This window comes from Arachis hypogaea, chromosome 11 (genome assembly GCF_003086295.3).
Source record: "Arachis hypogaea cultivar Tifrunner chromosome 11, arahy.Tifrunner.gnm2.J5K5, whole genome shotgun sequence".
Taxonomy (NCBI): domain Eukaryota; kingdom Viridiplantae; phylum Streptophyta; class Magnoliopsida; order Fabales; family Fabaceae; genus Arachis; species Arachis hypogaea.
This window is the reverse complement of record NC_092046.1, coordinates 144340292-144355809: the sequence shown is the minus strand read 5'-3', so window position 1 is coordinate 144355809 and position 15518 is coordinate 144340292.

Below are 15518 nucleotides of genomic sequence, written 5' to 3'. Positions count from 1 at the left end.
CCTAATACCTTAAAACCAACTGGTTTAGGAGTATTGATTGAAAGCTTATCTAAAGAGCCGCTTTGAGACATGACACTTAGAGTCAAGGCCAAAGCACAAAAACTATAAGCTGCTTCAAGGTGATTACATATAAAGAGATATCGATGATACCATTTGGATGAAAATCCTAAGACCTAAGACTTCCAATATGTGGGGACTAGTAAGCACTGAAGCCCTTGCATGAGCATATAATTTAGAGTTCACCCCACTGTCACTTAATCACTTCACTCACAGGATAGCACATGTATTCTTTAAATCCATTCTGATTTAAAGAACCTTTGAGCATAATTCTTTTCTTGCTTGGGGACAAGCAAGCTTTAAGTTTGGTGTTGTGATGACAAGTCATCTTAGCCTAGTTTCACTAGTCTTTTTTTTTTTGTTTTCAATAGATTTTATGCACTTTCTTGAGCCATAAGTAAGTCAATTGGGTAGAATTTTATGTTTCCTTTTATTCAATCAACCATGGATAAATTAATGCATTTTCATGAGATTTTGTGCTATAATTGTCATATATTATGAAAGAGAAACAATCTCATGATTTTGAGCATAGCTTTGATGTTTTTGATTGATTGATGATAGGTGAAAAGAGCTTTGAAGAGGGTTGAAGAAAAAAAGAATGGCAAAGAGCAAGAGAGGACAAAAAAGCTTGAGCCAAAGTTTGCCTCAAACTTCAGCTCAAACGTGAGGAAGAGCTTGACTTCACCCTGGAGGCATCAAAAGTTTGCGCCAACGTTTACCTCAAACTTGAGGTCATACGTTGGCACCCTCAGAGCAAAAGAAGAAAGACCCAGGGAGCAAAAAGCTTGCGCCAACGTATGCCTCAAACTTTGAGTCAAACGTTGGCGCCACAAAAAGAACACCTAGGAGAAAAAAAGCTTACGCCAATGTTTGCCTCAAACTTGAGGTCAAACGTTGGCGCCATTTGAGTATGAAGAAGAGTCCCTGATTGAAGGCTTGATTGAGCCACGTTTGCGCCAACGTTTGCCTCAAACGTTGGGCCAAACGTTGGCCAAAGGACATGCAAGGGAGGATCCACGTTTGAGCTCAAGTTTGACCTCAAACTTTGAGCCAAACGTGGATGACAGCACGGGAGGCAATCTGCTACAAAAAGCTTGAGTCAAAGTTTGCCTCAAACTTTGACTCAAGCTTTAATGGTTCATGGCCCGGTTCTGACCCGGTTCACAAGTGGGTTTCTTTCTAACTCCAAGGACAATCAACAAGAGGCTTCTGTCAACCCAATTCCATCAAGATCAAGGGCCCAATTCAAGGCTTGAAGATCATTTGAAGAGAGTGTATAAATAGCTTAGAATTTAAGTTTTTCGAAGTTTTTTTTTTTCCTTTTTAGTTTTGCTGGGTAGTTTTGGAGAGCTTTTGGTTAGGAGTTATTTTGAGATTCTGAGTCTTGGGGAAGGAGAATTGAATTCTCTTCCTCTTAGTTTTCTTGTTTTCAATTTCATTTACACTTGTCTTGAATCTTGGGTTGAAGAATTGAGGAAATTTTGTCTCAATCTCACCTTGAGATCTCTTTCCGTTTTGATTTACTGCATCATTGAGAATTTGCGATTTCACTTCTTTTCTTCTACTGCTGGATCTTTACTTTTCTTGCAATTGAATTCTCAATTTGGATCTAGGAAGGCTTTGAGATCTAGACTTGGTTATCTAGTCTCTTGAGCCCTGAGATCTACATCTTTCAATTTCAATTTCCTTGTTTCATTGCTACACCAAGCTTATTTTCATTTTCATTTTAGATCCGGTTCAATTCAAGTCATCTTCTACTCTTCTATGTCTTGAGATTTACTGTTCTTTTGTTTAATTTTCGCAATCCCATATCCCTGACCCATTTACAATTCAAGCCATTTACGTTTCTTGCACTCTAAGATTCTGCAATTTACATTTCTTGCGTTCTAAGTTTCTGCCATTTAATTTCTTGTTCTTTAATATTCAGCACTTTTATTTTCTGTTCTCTTTAATTTCCTACAAATTACCCATTCTCTTTTACATTCTATGCAATTTAATTCTTGTTGAACACAAATTCACTCAAATCAACACTTGATTCGCTTGACTAAATCAACCACTAAACTAAAATTGCTCAATCCTTCAATCCCTGTGGGATCGACCTCACTCATGTGAGTTATTATTACTTGATGCGACCCGGTACACTTGCCGGTGAGTTTTGTGTTGGATCGTTTTCCACACATCAAGTTTTTGGTCGATGCAATCGCGTGGGTTGGGTAAAAGATAGGTGACGCGGAAGCGTGAAGCACGCGAATGCGTTGCTGGGATTTGTGCTAGACGCACGATTCCAGCGTCGTTTCAGCGCAACTCTCTGTTTGGTTTGGGGGTCATAATATCCGCGCGACGCGATCGCGTTGCTCACGCTTTTGCGTGGGATGGGTGTTGTGTAACTGACGCGTTCGTGTCAGGGACGCGTACACGTGGGTTGTTTTGTGCTAAACGCACACTAGCCGCACAATTCCAGCCCAACTTTCTAGGCGTTGGATCTTTACGCCGATATCCGGATCACGCGTTCGCGTGGGTGACGCGGACGCGTGGGAGGCCTTTTTCGCAACTGACGCGATCGCGTGGAGCACGCGGTCGTGTGGGTCTATTTGTGCCAAAGGCACGCCTCCAGCCTCGCTTTAGCGTGACTTTCTGTTCATTTTCCTTTTCCTTTAAGCACATGTGACGCGGACGCGTCAACGATGCTGTCGCGTCACGTGCTCTCTCTTTTTTTTATATATATGCAGTATGCAGAATGCAAAATGCAATGGATGTTATGCAGAAATTCAGGTTCAAACAAAATTCAAAAATAAAGCAAAATGGAGAAGGAACGATCATACCATGGTGTGTTGTCTCCCACCTAGCACTTTTAGTTAAAGTCCTTAAGTTGGACGTTTGATGAGCTTCCTGCTATGGTGGCTTGTGCTTGAATTCGTCCAGAAATCTCCACCAGTGTTTAGAATGCCAGCATCCTCTGGGATCCCAAAAAAGGTACGTAAAGCTCTTAGGCAGTTTCAAACAGGTTTCCTGGCTCCCAGAGTGTTGAATGTCGGAATGGATTCTAGGATCCCAAACTCTACTTTTACACCCGTTTCTGTCTTGATCTGCATTTTTTCTGCCGGGTGATAAGTAATCTGAATTTTCACTACAGTGACCAAATAACTTCCGAGATCCTTTCAATTGAGCTTGACACCAATCTTTGCACCTCAAATTGAAGTGTGAAGCCTCATTGAATCTTGCATACCAGCTCTAAGTGCGAGTCATTTCCCTTTTGCTCTTAAAGCCACAAAGAGCTCTAAGCTGGCCCTCTGTTTCAAATAAACCATATTCAAGTGGAAAAGTAAAGATGAAAGTCAAGGATTTTACCCACTTGAAGTTTGTGTTGGGTAGTAATGGCCTTGGGATCAGTGTTTTCCATGGTTCTGCAAGTTCTACTCCCTTGTGGTCTTCAGTGAATTCCTCTACTTCTTTGCAAACTTCATCAGCTTCAACCATGTCTTGATTAGAGTCTTCGATATCTTCCTCATCACTTGAGTCATAATTTGGAGGCTGAGAAAAGTCGACCTCTACATCATCTTTGTATTCACTTGGGGAAGATTCTTCTATCTCAAAGAATTCACTTGCGGATGCAAGTGCATTACTAGGAGAACTTGAGTTGTGACTATCATCATCAAGAAAACTTGAGTCTTGGGTCATTCCGTCCAATTCCTCATAAGATACCTGCCTTGGGGGTTGTGCACTATCCTCCTTAGCATTAATTATAACGTCGTCGACGGAATTCTCCACAACTCTGGATTCCTGCGGAGGTTCAGCATCTCCTAAATCCTCAACCAACTCTTCTTCTTCTACAATGATAGCGTCCTCTACTTGTTTCAGTATGAAGTTATGCTCTATGCTGTCCACTGGAGTTTCTAGTGTCTTCTTCATGCTACGTTCTTCATTAGATTCTCCACATGAAGCCATGGGAGTTTGTTGAGTGTCCGAACGTCTGTAAGATAATTGATTTATTGCTTGCTCCAGTTGATGAAGGGTTGCATTAAATTGGTCTACTGATTCTTCGAAGCGAACCTGTGATTCTTGTTTGATGGATATGGACATGGTGCGTAGGGGAGTGGTGGTTCTTGGGAATAATCGGATTGGCGTTGGGGCGGATAAGGATCATATGGTGGCGAATGATGAAAAGAAGCTTGTGAGTGTGGAGGTTCAAAGTTATGTTGTGAGCATGGTCTCTGAGCATAGGGTGGGGCTTGTTGGTAGCTACAAGGCGGTCCACCATATCTATCAGTTGCGTATGCATTGTAGAATGGTCTTTGTCCATGATATCTAGGAAGGTGTTATTGCCTCAAGGGTTGATCATATCCTCTTGGCTCCATCCATCTTTGATTGCTTAGACCATGATGCATAGTCATGTTATAGCTTCCATTCCTTGCAACAAAAGTAGAACCAAACTCAAAGCGAGAGGGGTGAGAATTCATAGTGGCTATCAGAAATAAGAAGGGAAAAGAAGAAACAAATAAACAAGTAAAAGAAAAATATTTACAATAACCAATAATAAGGCACACGTTTGCAAATCCCCGGCAACGACGCTATTTTAAAGAGAAGAACTTTTGCGTGGTCTAGAATTCAAAATAAATTCCCGTTGTGAGTATAGCTTCTAAACCAACAAGAGTCCTTTCTTACAAACATTTTGGTTGTCACAAGTAACAAACCCCTTAAAATTGATAACCGAAGTATTTAAACCTCGGGTCATCTTCTCAAGGAATTGCAGGGAGGTATGTTCTTATTATTGGTTATGAGTCTTGTAAATTGGGGGGTTTTGAAAGTGAGGAACAAGTATGTTAAATGATAAGGAAAATATAATAGTAATAATAAAATAAACTCTTGGCAAGGTATTAGAATTGGAATTCCTATCCTAGTTATCCTTATCAGGTGTGATGAGAATTGGGTTTTAATCCCACTTAGTTATCCTTTATTGAACAAAGGAAGGTCAAGTGGACTAATTAGCTTGATCCTCAAGTCCTAGTCAATCCCTGTGGGAGGACTAGCTTTAGAGCGATCTAGATCAATTAGAATATGCCCATTTCAATCACTGCTGAGTTTGACAACTCAAGTGTTACCAATTACCTAACCAAAGCCAGAAGGGGGAAAAATCTAAATTATTTATATAAATAAAAGAAAACAATCATGAGTCTTAAATATCTCAAATTATATTAAATAGAGAACATCCTAACATGAAAAGTTCATAAACAAATAAAAGAGAAAATAAATAAAAAGAACATTGAACCTGAGATGAAGAAGAAATATTCCTAATTTCTAAAAATCCTAATCCTAAATCCTAAGAGAGAGGAGAGATCCTCTCTCTCTTAAAACTACATCTAAACTATGAAGAGTGAATAACTGGCCAACTCCTCTAATGGATGCATTCCACCACTTTATAACCTCTAATCTGGGCCTCTTGGACTTGGATCTGGGCCAAAAAGGGCTTCAGAAACCGCTGGAAGCATTTTCTGTAATTTCTGGTGCGTGGCGTCTGTCACGCGTCCGCGTGGGTCACGCGGTCGCGTCATCTGGAGTTTTCCTTGTCACACATTCGCTTCGATCATGCGTCCGCGTCATCTGTGTTCTGCTTAAGGCGCGCGGCCGCGTCAGTCACTCGTTTGTGTCGCCCTCTTTTCGCATTGGCATGCGGCTGCGTCGTCCACGCGTCCGCGTCGCTGCCAGTTTCTTCAAAAACTCCATTTTGTGCTTTCCTTCTATTTTAGTATGTTTTCTTTCCATCCTTTAAGTCATTCCTGCCTTAGAAGCTCTGCAACTACTTAACACACAAATCACGGCATCGAATGGTAATAAAGGGTAATTAAAATAATTACTTTTAAAGCATAGAAAACATGCATTTCACATATATCACATAATAAGGAAGGGAAAGCAAAACTATGCAATTTCTATGAATAAGTAGGTGAAGGGTTGAATAAATCACTTAAATTGAGCACAAAATATATCATAAAATATGGGTTTATCACAGACTCAGTGGAATATTTTGCAGAAGAAAGGGAGAAAGTCAATCAAGGAAGTCCACACTCAATTGAAGCAGAGAGCTACATAGATGAAGGGTTCATTGAACCACCAATTCAAGAGGCTTTTGATGAAGAGAACACTCCAACCATCACACAACACTCAAGTCTGGATATCCAAGAAGTGGAGGCAACCAACAAGAGCACTGAAGAGAGGATTGTGACCAAGCTACAATTGACCATATCCATGAAGAAGAAAAGGTAAACAGCAAGCAATCCAACCCCTACTGCCCCCAACAAGCAAAGCAAATCAAGCAAATCACATAAAGAAGCTTGCTGGGAAGAGACCAAGACAGGGGGTGCTGACTGGCTCTTCTTCTCCCCTGAGGTCATTCCTCTTAACAAACTGGAAGAAGAGGAAAAAAGTTATCAGCAACATGTCAAGCTAATGACACTAAAAGAGCGCTTGTTGGGAGGCAACCCAACTAGAGGTAGTTTTTCTTTCGTAGTTATTTCAATAAAAAGGTTAAGTAGATTTCTCTGTATTGCAAGGAGCTAAGTTTGGTGTTGCACACCAAAGTAATTTTAGGGAGAATCTGTAATTCTAAGTTTGGTGTTCCACCACAGTTTTCATTAAGAACACATTGCAACCCTCAGCATGACTAGTTGCTCACTCCAAACAATCAGAGAAGCAACTTAACAATTGTTTAGTTTCTAGTCCATAGCTTGTTTTCTTTTTAGTTCATAGTTTATTTTCTCAATAAAAGCACTTGATATTTCTTGCATGTATTCAATCTGCTGCATTAGGCAAGGAACTAAGTTTGGTGTCCCCACACCAACTTAAGTTTAGAAAATCACAAGCATACATGCATACTAACCATCTCTCAAGTGCTTAGGGAACAAGCAACTTTCAATATCATTGTAGGAAGGTATTCAATCTCCTGGAGAGTAAGATGTATCATCATATGGAAGGACAAGGGAAAAAAAAGAAAGCCAACAATGATGATGACATAAAGGAAGCAAGAAGACACCAAGAGGTTGTATCTTTACTTGCCTGTCTCTAATCTAAATCTATCAATTGAAAGTGCAATTGTGCCCCTATTAATTAGTGTCCTGTTAGTTTGGAATCATGTGATGTCTGTCTGTTTGTCTTTAGACTTGCTAGTTTAAGTGTTTGTATCATCTCATCTTGCTTGAATTATATGCATTGTTCTCCATGCTTGAATAAAAGAAAAATTGTTGTGAAATAGAGAAAGAGTAGAGGTCTATTTTAATAGATGATAGAATAAGTTATGTGGTGGTATGTTCTGGTTCATTAGTTGATTCATGAATAAGGCTAAAGGTTGGCATGACTTTGAGATATGAACTTGAGTTACATTTCATAAGACTTGACAAATGAAAGAGGTCCATAATAAAAGAAACAAATGCAAGAGAAAGAAACAAAAAGAAATAAACAAGGCTGGGCACCAATGGCTTGAGGTTTTGGATATATGCATGTGATGTTCTTGTACAAAGATAAGCTTGGATAACTAGGTTCTGAGAGGTGCTTCATCACCTGGCAACTTGGGTTAACTAACCTGGAATTGCCAACCGAAAATCCACCATCAAGAGCTACTTTGAGACAAAGCATTTAGTGACCCAAAGAGGTGCTGGGCACCAAGGTCCAAAGCATAAAACAAGCTAAATGCCTGTGATGTGTGTGTGCTAAGGAGAGGCTTGAGCAAGTAAGTCCTTAGGGGTGTTTCAACACCTAGCATCTTGCACCAACTGGGGCGGGAATGCTGGCTGAAAGCTTACTTTAAAGAGCTGTCTTAACACATAGCATTTAGCCTCAACAAGCAATAAATCTCTGTCATAAAAGAGGGCAAGAAAAAAACCACGAACCAATCAATAACAAGTCTCATTTTTTGTGTAATTCAAGTAAGGATCCAAAGGAGTGTCTATACTTTAGCCACAAATAAAAATCACTAGAATACCATGCATGAAAACCCCATTAACCAAAATTAAATAAAGGCTTATACCTCTCTCTGTATTCATTCATTCTCCTTATATTTTACTGCTTGCTTGGGGACAAGCAAGATTTAAGTTTGGTGTTGTGATGATAAGTCATCTTAGACTAGTTTCACAAGCCTTTTTCATCTATTTTACTTGGTTTTCATGCATTTCTTAGGCAAAAAGTAAGTGTTTGGATGAGAAATTCATGCTTGTCTTGATTCAATCAAACATTGTTAATTTTATGCATTTTCATGAGATTTTTTTCAAGATTTAGTTAATGATATGAATGATGCAAAATCTGGTGATTACGGAAATAATTTGATGCATTTTTTTTTGGTTGATGATAGGTAAAAAGAAGCAAAGGAAGGGCAGAGAAGAAGCAGAGCAAGCAACATTGGTGGCCAAAGTTGGCTCACCAACGTTGCCTCAAACGTTGCTCTTGACAGCCTGACTGTGCCTTCTTCAAAGAAGAATAACTTGAGATACAAAGCTCCAAATGAGGTGATTTCAAAGGCATTAAAAAGTAGGAATCTAGAGCTTTCCAAGAATATATAACACTGCATGGTGGACACTAAATTTTAGGGAGATAAGTTGCTCCAAAAGTGCAAAAATGAACATAGTTTCAACCTGTAATGAGGCCAGCTGACCTCTTCACCTTCCATGGAATATAAATCGAGCTATGGAGCTCCAAATGATGCGCTTCCAACCGTATTGGAAAGTAGACATTCAGAGCTTTCCAACAATATATAATAGTATGGGAAGTACAATAAGTTTGAGATTCCGAATCTGGCGTTGTTACCAACGTTGGTGTGCCAACGTTGCCTCAAATGTTGCACACCAACGCCAGCGACCCTGTCCACTTCAAAGGAGCATAACTTGAGTTGCAGATGTCCAATTGAGATGGTTTTACTTGGGTTAGAAAGCTGACATTAAGAGCTTTCCAACCATATATAATAATCTATAATGGGCATGAAATTGGCAATGTTGATATGAGGACAAAGTGACGTTCCAAGGCTTGCTGGCAACACTATATGTAAAATTTGGGTGCCAATGTTGTAGGGAACGTAGGTGAACTAACGTTACCTCCAACGCTTGCGATAATGTTCATTTTTGGAGCTAAAAGATTTTGGGTGACGCGTATGCGTCGATGGCGCGTACGCGTAAAAGTGGAAAGATTTTAAATCCACGCGTAAGCATGAGCTACGGGCACCCGTGAAATGGCGAAATTGACCATTCACGCGTACGCGTGGGTCACGCGTACACGTGAACAAGCCAACGTTAGAGGGAACGTTGGTGATCAAACGCTACCTCCAACGTCCGCGACGAGCATCCCAGATTTGGATTTGGAAATTCGCATCGACGCGTACGCGTGGATGCAGATTTTGGCCAGACACGCAAACGGGTGAGCGACGCACACTCGCAAAAAGCTGAATCAACGCGTACGCGTGGGCGACGCGCATGCGTCGATGGAAAAATGTAGGTACACCTTGAGTCAAATGTTGGCGGCAACTCTCACTCCTTTGAAAATCCTTTTTCAAGCCAAACGTTTGACTCAACATTTTTTTGCAAAAGTTAAGGCCAATGTTGACATCAGCATCCATAAAATTTAGCACCCATGCAGATCAAAAGCGTGAATTGTCAGTTGCCCCTCTTCAACATCACTGAGACTCATTCTTGCTTGCTTCAACAAGGCCAAGGCCCACATCCAAGTACAATACAGACCCAATTGAAGAAGAGAAGGAGAGTATAAATAGGAGGCTCTCTGGTAGAATTAAGGGGGCTTGGGTAGTAAGAGTAGGAGTAGGATAGAGGGCTCTGGTAGAGAGCTTAGCTTAGAATTTCTTTTTCTTTTCTGCACTTTTAAATTTCAGTTGTACTTGAATTCAGTTTGGTTTATGCAATTTCCATTTTTTTACACTTCTCTTTTGAAATTTTACATTTGAGTTTGCTTGAGCTGAGTTTAATTTCTATGCAATTTAAATTCCCTGCATCTTTGCCTCTCTACCAATTTACTTTCTGCCAATTTAGTTTCTCTGCACTTGTTCTTTGAGCTATGATCCACTGAACCCCAATTCATTAGGGGGAGGAGCTCTATTTTAATTCACATGATTAAGTGAACATCTTCTTCTCAATTCATCTAGATAGCTAAAAAATAACTTCTGTTTTGATTGATATTCATTCACTCCGGAATAGGGTTTAAATCTGTGAATTTCCATGTGAGCCTCGGAAGGGGAATCAAGGAAATTAGAACTGAAGCTCTGTTTCTCACAATTCTCTTGATCAACACCATTCGGGAGGAATTGAGATCTAGAGAGTCTATGTGGCTTATGGATGAGAGAAAATGCTTAACCTCTTCTCATGACAATTAGATCAAGGAATTGGCAAGATTGATTGTGATTAGAGAGATTGGATTGGCAAGGAATTCGGATCCAATCAATTTCAATTCGCCGTAGATCTATTCATATGATTGAGAAAGAAGTTGAGATTTATTTGATTCATGATGGATTATGATACCTCCAATCCCTGATGAATTTTTCTTTCTATTAATTGTCCTTGAGATCACTTTGAGTACTTTGGTTTACTGCCTCTTTAATTTCCCTGCACCCAAAGCCCTTTACATTTCCTGCAATTTATTTTTCATGCAATTTAAGTTTTTTGCCATTTAAGTTTCTACCAATTTACTTTCAACAATTTACCATTCTCTGCAATTTACATTCTGTTAATCAATTTTCACCAAACTCTTCTCAATATTTCGCTTAACTAGACTAATCACTTCACTAAAATTCCTTGATCCATCAATCCCTATGGGATCGACCTCACTCTAAGTGAGTTATTACTACTTGATGCGATCCGGTGCACTTGCTGGTTAGTTTGGGCGGAACTTCTAATTTTCCCTCATCATAGTGCTAAAAATCCACTTCTGGAGCCCACTTGGGGAGTGTTTAGGATGAGCTTGGGGTGAGCCTATTCCTTTGATATCCGCTTTGTTTGATCAACTTGATAGAGCTAAGTGATTCTCAAAGCTGGATTTAAGGTCAGGATATCACCAAGTGGGGATTGCCAATGATGATGAGCCTAAGACCACGTGTGTCACGAGGTATGGATCGTATGAATGATTGGTGATACCATTTGGCTTAACCAATTCTTCTGTAACCTTTTGTACCTTGATGAATGATATCTTTCGTCGTTATCTTGATCGGTTTGTAGTGGTCTACTTGGATGACATTGTTGTCTATAGCAATACCTTGGAAGAACATGTAGAATACTTATGAACCGTGTTTAAGATCTTGCGAGAGAATAACCTATATGTGAAGAAGGAAAAGTATTTCTTTGCAAGGGACAAAGTCCACTTCTTGGGACACATCAATAAATATGGAACTCTCTGCATGGATCAAGGAAAGGTGAAGGCTATCAAAGAATGGGAGCCGCCAAACAAGGTATCTAAATTAAGGTCATGCCTTGGGTTGGCTAATTACTATCGGAGGTTTATCAATGGATACTCTGCCAAGGCTGCATCATTAACTGATCTCCTCAAGAAGAATAACTCTTAAGAATGGTCAAAGGAATGTCAAAAAGCCTTTGATGAGTTGAAGGTTGCTACCACAGAAGGACCAGTACTAGCACTACCCGACTACTCGAAGGTGTTTGAAATCCACACTGATGCTTCTGATTATGCTATTGGAGGGATTCTGATGCAAGAAAGACATCATATTGCCTTTGAGAGTCGCAAGTTGAATGATACAGAGAGGTGATACACTGTCCAAGAGAAGGAGATGACCGCGGTGGTGCATTGTCTAAGAACTTGGCATCATTACTTGCTTGGTTCACACTTCATCGTCAAGACAGACAATGTGGCTACAAGCTACTTCCAAACTCAAGAGAAGTTAAGCCTCAAACAAGCTAGGTGGAAAGATTTTTTAGCTGAGTCTGATTTCAAATTTGAATACAAGCCTGGAAAGACTAATGTGGTAGCAGATGCGCTGAGCCACAAGGCTGAGTTGGCAGCCATTTTCATGGTCGAAGGAGATATTTGGCATACCATCAAGGAAGGGTTGCATCAAGATCCATCAGCCAAGAAATTGGTGGAATTAGCTAGAGAAGATAAGATCAAACTATTTTGGCTAGAAGACGACCTTCTCTACACCAAAGAGAGAAGACTATATGTCCCTAAGTGGGAAAATCTAAGGAGAATGCTACTGAAGGAACGCCACGACATAAATGGGCTAGTCATCAAGGCCAATGAAGGACTTTGGCACTTATTGAATCTTTCTATTATTGGCCTCAAATGAGAGATAAAGTGGAGAGCTATGTGAATACTTGTCTTGTGTGCCAACAAGATAAGATTGAAAACAAGACACCAAGTGGGTTGTTGGAACCTCTACCTCCATCAGAGCGACCGTGGAAAAGTGTCTCTCTAGATTTCATCTCTGCCTTACCGAAGTCCGAGGGGTTTGGATATATTCTCGTGGTAGTGGATCGATTTTCAAAGTATGCTACCTTTATACCTGCCACTACTTACTACACTGCAGAGGAAGCAGCACGACTATTCTTCAAGAATGTGGTGAAGTACTAGGGATTGCCTAAGAGCATTATTACTGATCGAGATCCACGCTTCACAAGACGACTATGGACAGAGTTGTTCAAACTCCTTGGGTCGGAGCTTCATTTCTCAACAAGCTTCCATCCTCAAACCGATGGGCAGACTGAGAGAGTGAATACCATACTCGAATGTTACTTGAATCATTTTGTAAGCACTAATCAGAAGGACTGGACAAATCTTCTGGACATTGCTCAATTCTCATACAATCTACAAAGGAGCGAGTCCAGAGGGAAAAGTTCGTTTGAGATTGTGACTGACAACAGTCGCTTACACCACACTCTCTTTCTTCCTCTTACTTTGGGAAGATCCCTAGAGCTTATCATATGATTAAGTCATGGGTAGAACAAGCAGATGTCACTCGTTCTCACCTCGACAAAGCTGCAAAGAGGATGAAGAAATGGGTAGATAAGAAGAGGAGGCATGCAAGCTATCACGTGGGAGACAAGGTAATGATTAAACTTCTTCCACAACAATTCAAATCCTTTCGCAAGGTTCATAAGGGCTTAATCCGCAAATACGAATGGTCATTTGAGATCATTGCACGTGTTGGGAAGGTTGCGTACAAAGTACAACTCCCTCCCTCTATGAGGATCCACCCAATCTTCCATATGAGTATGCTTAAACCATATCATGAAGATAAAGATGAACCGACTAAAGGTGACTCGAGTCGTGCTCCACCTGTGGTGATTAGATCCTTTGATAAAGAAATCGAAGAAATCCTAACTAATCACGTCGTTTGATGAAGAGGAGTACCACCAAGTATCCAATACTTGATCAAGAGGAAAGGACTCCTGATAACTGAAGCTAGCTGGGAATCTCTGCAGATCTGTGGCAATTCCAAAAATACCTAGAGCGCTATCATGAACAGAATGCGACAAGGACGTCTACGCATTAGGTGGGGGAGAATATCATGGTAAATTTTAGAAGGTTAGATTTAATGGTGTTTGTATAGTTTTCTAGAGTGTTTGAGAATGCTCTAGATGGTTTCAGAATGTTCTAGAATATCCTAGAAGGTCCCGAAATATCCTAGAAGGTTCTAGAAGACTCTGGAAGATCATAGAGTAATCTAGAAGAGTGTGGATGTATATAGAAGTATGAAGAATAGTATGGAATAATCTAAAAGTATTTATAAAGTTGTGGTAGGATAGATATTTGTAATGAAGGTTCTGGATGATTAATCTAGACCGTTGATTAGATTTAATCATAACCATCCATTAAGGAGGTGGATGGCTATAAATAGAAGGTGAGAGTTAGAGTTTGGGTGTGGGAGTCATTTGTAACAAACACTTGAGTAATAAAGTGTTCTTTCCACCAAAGCTTCTAAGTCCGAGTGCCACCACGGTAGCGTTGGAGTTCGTCCAAGGCCGTGACAACACTCATAGCCTTTTTCTCCGAGCTCCAATTAGCAGCGTTTCTGTTGGATCCGACAAAGACAGCAACGCCAGGCTCTTCTGCTTCCTCTCCTTTGCCAGAGCTGCTCACCATCTCCTCCCAGTTGTGCATGGTTCGATTCTGTTGCAGCTGCGAAAGACGAAGTCCATCGTATACTGCACTTTGCTTGCCTGAAGCTTTCCTCTGCTCTGCTTTGCGCTGCTCCGTTGCACCATCTCAAGCGCAGAAGTCCATCGCCGCACCAAGATACTACATTTTTTGTTGGATCATTCCATTTTTGATCTATGGATTACTCTATCAAATGAAGCATGCTGAATTTTTCTTTCTTTTTGAGTTTAATTTTCCTTAGACATTGCCTTCATCACACTTTTGTTCTTTTTTGTTGTATAATTTAATTTTAATTTTTGTTAATTTTGGAGGAACAGATAGAAAGTGTAGAATACTATTATAATTTTCTTTTGGTTATGCTATTTTTCTTTCTCGTGAATAGCCAACATCATAACTTTCTACCAGTTGAATCTACAAAGCCAAGTAAAGAAATTAGAATAAATAATTTGTTGTTTGTTGGAACTTTGAGAACATTTGGTAGGTCTATTAGTTTGTTTAATCTTTTTGGTTCTGAATAAGATTTTGTTTAAATTGCCTACTTGGTTCTGGTTAATGGCTTATTTTAAGCTTTATAGTTGCTATTTCAGATGATTAATTTATTCACTTACTTTGGCTAACATTGGATATAAAAGTTATTATAAAATTATGTGTATTGTCTTTGTTATATGTTCAACATGATACAGTAAAACTGTAAAAGTCATTGGCCGACTATAGTATATACGTACGATGTTAAGTTTCCTAAAAAGGAGAGTTACATATTCATCATTGAACTATATATCAAGTTATCAACAATATAGACAAGAAGTATTAAAGAATTACTCAATAAAATGAAATTGATGTTAATATTGAGTTCTTTGTTGCTAATTCGAACTTCGCCTGTGATTTAGCTCACAATTTAAATTGGTTAAAATCAACGTATAATTGTGTGCTAATTTAAAAATGTATATGTTATTTGAATTAAGATATTGTGGCTTGGGAGTGCCAATATATGCTTTAATTCGGTTATTGAAGCTCTTAAGGTTTCTAACAATTGTTCTAATGGAATCTTATTCTATTTACAGTATGTGAGCATGCATACTCATTGTCCCAAAATTTGGAACCTATCACTGAGGGACTAGGTGTTTATGTTTTACAATTTAAGACCGGTTTGATATGTCATTAAGGTATATAGTTATTATCTAATTTTCTATTTGGAATGCAAATTTTACTTGATGTACTTGTGTTGCGCATCGTAGTGTGTATGTACATGGTTTCTCAAAGCCTGTCTCCGAAAAGTTCTTGTCAATTTGGTATCCTTTTGTATTTCAGGACTGGATGCATCTTTGATTTCAGTTTATTGCATAAACTTTCCTGTTGTCAACTATTTCCTATGA